General features: G+C 32.7%; 1 protein-coding gene across 1 annotated transcript in view; it reads left to right on the forward strand.

The window, feature by feature from the left end:
- Positions 1-1,225: 1,225 nt before the first annotated feature.
- Positions 1,226-5,387, forward strand: part of LOC107448001 (uncoupling protein Bmcp mitochondrial) — a 43,678-nt gene continuing 39,516 nt past the window's right edge. The window contains exon 1 of the mRNA XM_043054763.2: positions 1,226-1,347. The gene's annotated coding sequence lies outside the window, so the exon portion shown is untranslated. The remainder of the gene's footprint in view (positions 1,348-5,387) is intronic.

Consider the following 5,387-nt stretch of genomic DNA (forward strand, 5'->3'; position numbering starts at 1 on the left):
CAGTTTTAATAATACATCATAGGAATTGCGCGAAATTTTCTTTGCACTTGAAGTTAATATACAAAGTATATTTATTGGAAGTCTTATAAAGTATTAAAATAACAACCTATAAGTCATTTTTATTTAGTGAGTCATTTTTATTTTTATCAAGTGAAAAATATATTTCTTTTGCGAAAATGCCTGAACTTTGCAAAAAAAAATACGACGCATTCAAATCTAATAATTATAAACGAAACCATGGAACTGAACATAAGTATTTTAAATTTATTAAAAGTTGGTCTAAAAACATATATTTATGCAATCTATTCAGTTTTAAAATTTTTAGAAAAGGAAAAGCTAAAAAAAAAGGATCAAACACATTTTTCAGTGTAAAAATGTTTATTATAAAAATGAGTATTACATAGCTGCCAACTCTTCCGGTTTTTCCGGAAGATTTTATTTTAATATTTAAAGTGCTAGAGAAATTCATGTTATTTCACTAAACTTTTTGAATTATAATAATAATTTTAAATCAGTTTGACCACCACTACATATAAATAATTACAACAAATATATAAAAGCATATTAGTCCTTACAATAGCGAAAGCATATTAGTCCTTACAATATAAATTTATTTTTGANTTCAAATCTAATAATTATAAACGAAACCATGAGACTGAACATAAGTATTTTAAATTTATTAAAAGTTGGTCTAAAAACATATATTTATGCGATCTAATTAGTTTTAAAATTTTTAAAAAAAATAAAGGCTAGAAAAAGATCTAACACATTTTTTAGTCTAAAAATGTTTATTATAAAAATGAGTATTATAAAACTTTAACTACCCCCTATAATAATAAATTGGAACTGAGAAATTAAAACAATCTTTTCCCCAAAGCTATTATAGTTTACAAACCATAAATAAATACCCCGCCATTTTACAATGGTAACGCAGTGAGAAAACGAATTCTGTCTATTTTATATTTTAACTATAAATTAATGTTATTCTTTTTTTAAAAAAAAGTAATAATAAAGTGGCCATTTAAAAAATCTGATGACGTGTTTTTTAGAGATTACTAAATGAGATGACCTTGAAAATTCTCTCTCACTGTTATTAACTCATTTTGCAACCAAAAGAATGGTTTGCTGATGTATGATTCTCTTGTTTTAAAGAAAAAAGGCGGCGCGTCAACTTCATTAAATGCAGTCATTTTTTGATCAAATGGGTTTCACGTGTTATCCATAATGGATTTCCTAAGGTAGTAGTCAATCGAAGCTAGAAATTCCTTTAATGGAGACTTTCCGTTTCATCAAACTCGGAATCAATGAAAAAATTTAGAAATTCTTGATTGCTCTGGAGAAGTGAAAGTAAGTAAAAATGTTGACTCCTTAATTTTTTTGATAATCTATTGCAGCGTGTGCTAGAGTAATTGTGGTTTTCCACAAGATCACTAAATTATACTGTTCGCTAAGTTCCCATTTCAAAGAAAAAATATTTTTTTTGATGAGTCAATCATCAATATTAACTTCATAGAAAAACAATTTTTTATATGTTGTGTACTACGTTAGAGCAAATGATTCATTTTCGACTGTGTTCTAAATCCCGCATTTTAAAACTAAAAGAAAATTTTAAAATTCTTTCCTACAAAATTATAATGCAATATCAGAAGACTAGCAAAATAATCTTCAAATTCATTATAATTCATTTCTTATCATTTAAGCCTAGTTTGTCTTCTATAAAACAATAGAAAAAAACTTCTGTATTTTTGCAATTATATTGCAAATTTGATTCAATGCATTGCAGTAAAACTGAATATTTTTTTTTAAATTATAAAGCGAATAAGGCCCTAATGTCTTCCCTTCATCTCCTGTTTACTGTGTCTTTGGCTAACTCAGTCGATTAAATTGGTTTCTCTCACCATATTTCGCCATATTTGTTCTCGACCTACCTCTCCTCCTCTTTCCATCTGGTGACCAGGTCAATGCGATCTCTTGGCATGTTTTCTTAATTTCCAATCCAGTTCCATCGTCTCTTTTTTTTATATATCATTGTTGCTTATTTTGTTCGGCCAGTAGATTTTCAATTTTTTTCTTAAACATTAATTTGTAATTTGGAATTAATGCTAATTTCTTAAGCATTAATTTGTAATCCATTGTTTCAAAGGCAATTTTCGTAGACATGTTTTTTAAGGGTTTTGTTTTCTTGCTGCTTCGATAGTTTCCAATTTTCCCTGAAGCATAACAGAACAGATTTCACTGTTGCATTGAATATATGCATTATTAATTTCATATTCAATCATTGTGATGCCCATTTATTGAAAAGCATTCTGAAAGCCCACTTAGGAGTGCTCTTAATGTCCTCGTCCTTACCACCATGAGTACTAAACAATTGCTCCAACGTTGTCTTTCAATTTCCTTTGAATCGACAAATAATTTTGCGCTTGTTTAATTCCTCCCTTTGGACTCTTGTATCACCGAAGTCAAGCATTACTGGCTGCGGTCAGTGTGCGGGTGGGTGAGCAGTTGGGATCAGTCTGCGTAGGGATCAAGGGTGTGCGGTATTGATCCTAGTTAAAATGTTCTTCCGTAAAGTGCTCGACTTCGCTTGCAGGTCATCGGGCTACCAAAGAGGGGGTGCCATCGCCTCTCTGGAGGATCAAAATTGTGATGGCATGTCTTCGGATCATCCTCAAGGATGTTCCCCAGACCGTCGCCAATAGCCCATTGTGCAGCTCTAGTGCGACGTAAATTAGCAAAACAAATCAAATCATTTATTTTTAGGTCAATTTACTTAGTAGTTGTTACTAGGTCTTTGTAGTTTTTCTTGGAGATTTTTAAATCTTGATGACACTAAAACTACATTTTTAGCGAACTCCTCAAAGCAACTATTGAAGTCTCGTCTTATGTGTGTGTTTCCGTCATTCATTCTAGTCCTCGAAAGCCAGTCTAGAGTGGTGATAAATGACCGACTTGGTAAAATAGTCCCACAGAAACCTCCAGTTTTATGTCAAATTTCTAGGACACAAGTACTTGCGCACTACTTCCATAGTACAGATCTTAGATTATATTAATAATCTTGCCCGGTATACTATAGAATCTTAAGATGTAACACAAACATTCTCTATCAATACTATCAAAAGCCTTTAAAGAGTCAATAAAGTTTAAGAACAACGCTTCATTTCCTTAAACACATTGTTAGATTACGTTACGTAAGATGAAAATTTGATTTACAATGTCTCTTCTCGAGCTGCCTGTTCATAGTTTTCTTTTCATAATCATAATTGCATTTTCATAAATTTCTTTTCATACTTTTATGACTCCGTATATATAGTCCCGCTTAAAATTTATTTTTGCAAAGTGTATATTTTACAGAAGTTTTCAGAAGCAGGACGCCATTTTTAGATCTCGCGGTTCTTGGCACAAAGCCCACTTAGGGGTCCTCTAAGAGATTCGACAAGTTTCAGTTAACGTGCACTGTTTTTAATCACAATATCGTCAAGCAGTGGACTTATCGTAAAGACGGTTCCCAGGAAAACACCGGAATCAAGCATTACTGTTAGTAAGTGGGTGGGTGGCTAATTTGATCAGTCTGCTTAGGGACCGAGACTGCGCTTGATCGATCCTCATTAAACTGTTCTACCGTAAAGTGCTGCTCGACTTCGAGCGCAGGTCGTCGAGCTTCCAAAGCAAGAGAGCCATCCTCCCTGCAGAGGATCAAATTCGGATCTACCTCAGGGATGTTTCCCAGACCGTCGCCAATAGCCCATTGTGTAGCTCTAGTGCAATCTTCTTTTTTAAATAATTTAATATTAAACAGAAAAAAAATATGAATATATTATAAAATTTATACAGCTTTATCAGCGCTAATTTAAGAAAAATTGATTAGCTTAAACTCCTTAAAAAATTTGAATAATCGCAGTCAATTTTGCGTAATCCATTGGCGTAAGCACACTACAAATCGAATTATCCCCCCCCCCAATGTATTTTTAAGAAAAAACTTTAAAATTAACAGATTTTATAATCTTTAATCAAATTTAGTGAAACGAAATTTATCTTGTAGTTCTAAATCTTGCCTCACTTGATTCTTTTAGCCAATATCAATGTAATTATCGCCTTTTCAAAAAGGAAGAGAAAAAAGATAGGAAATTGAGGAATTATCTCAGTGTTTCTCAGCATTTACGTACCCCTAGGAAACTGCTTAACTAATCAGATTAAATTTCAAAAAAAGGTTTAAGTCAAACTTGAATGGAAAAAGCACAATATTTTACAACTATTATTCAATTTTCTCACACCACATGGAGTCCAGGGGGTAAAAGGCAGTTATTTTGAAAACAAAGAAGAATGTTAAGTCTCATTAAAGAATGTTTAAAATTTCTTATAAATTTTGTAAATGAAATTACTAAGCGAAATCAATAACGTATTATTACCATTTCCAAAAAATTGAGGTCCCGCAGTGGGCTGATCGTTAAGACACGGTTCCCAGCAGATCACCGGAGTCAAGTGTGCGGGTGGGAGACCACTTGGATCAGTCTGCGTAGGGACCGAGGGTGTGCGGTATGGGTCCTCGTTAAACTGTTCTACCGTAAAGTGCTCGACTTCGCGTGCAGGTCGTCGGGCTACTGAAGCGGGGGTGCCATCCCCTCTGCAGAGGACCAAAATTGTGATGGCATGTCTTCGGGTCATCCTAAGGGATGTTTCCCAGACCGTCGCCAATAGCCCATTGTGAAACTCTAGTGCGACGTAAATGAACTACAACTACAACAACAACAAAAAATTGAGGACACTTCGTTCTTTCAAGGGGCCCCTCATTCAAGTGCCCCCTGGATCTCAAACTCCTAGTTCGACCCCGCTTTATGTAATTGTGCAATTTTATATAGCTGTTTCAGGGCCTGATTACCCATTAGGCCGGACTAGGCCATGGCCTGGGGCCCCCAACGATTAGGGGCCCCCTTAAAAATGGATTTTTTGACAATAAATTTTAAAAAATTAAGCAAAACAATGATTTTTTAAAATGTTGTGATTAGTTTTTAGTTCTAACTTAATAAAATAAAGTAAAATTTAATTTATTATTATTTATTTTTATTTTAAATATGCTTTCTTAAATGAAAAGATATATAGATACTTTTATATTTCAATAAATAAACAATATATGAAAAAAAATTTCATCTAAGGGCCCCAAAAATTTAAATGGCCTAGTGCAGGGGTCGGCAACCTTTTGAAATGAAAGAGCCAAAAGTTGCAATTTTACAAAATTTTCCGCTTTTAAAGAGCCACTAAAAATTTTTGATTTAATACTATAATATTTTTTTATGTATATATGATTTTTAATTTAAAAAAAACGGTTTTGAATACAGAATAATATTTATTCTTTATTTTTAAAATACGCTAATAATTTTTTTAAAATTTAG

The sequence above is a fragment of the Parasteatoda tepidariorum genome, chromosome 5 (genome assembly GCF_043381705.1).
Source record: "Parasteatoda tepidariorum isolate YZ-2023 chromosome 5, CAS_Ptep_4.0, whole genome shotgun sequence".
Lineage (NCBI taxonomy): Eukaryota > Metazoa > Arthropoda > Arachnida > Araneae > Theridiidae > Parasteatoda > Parasteatoda tepidariorum.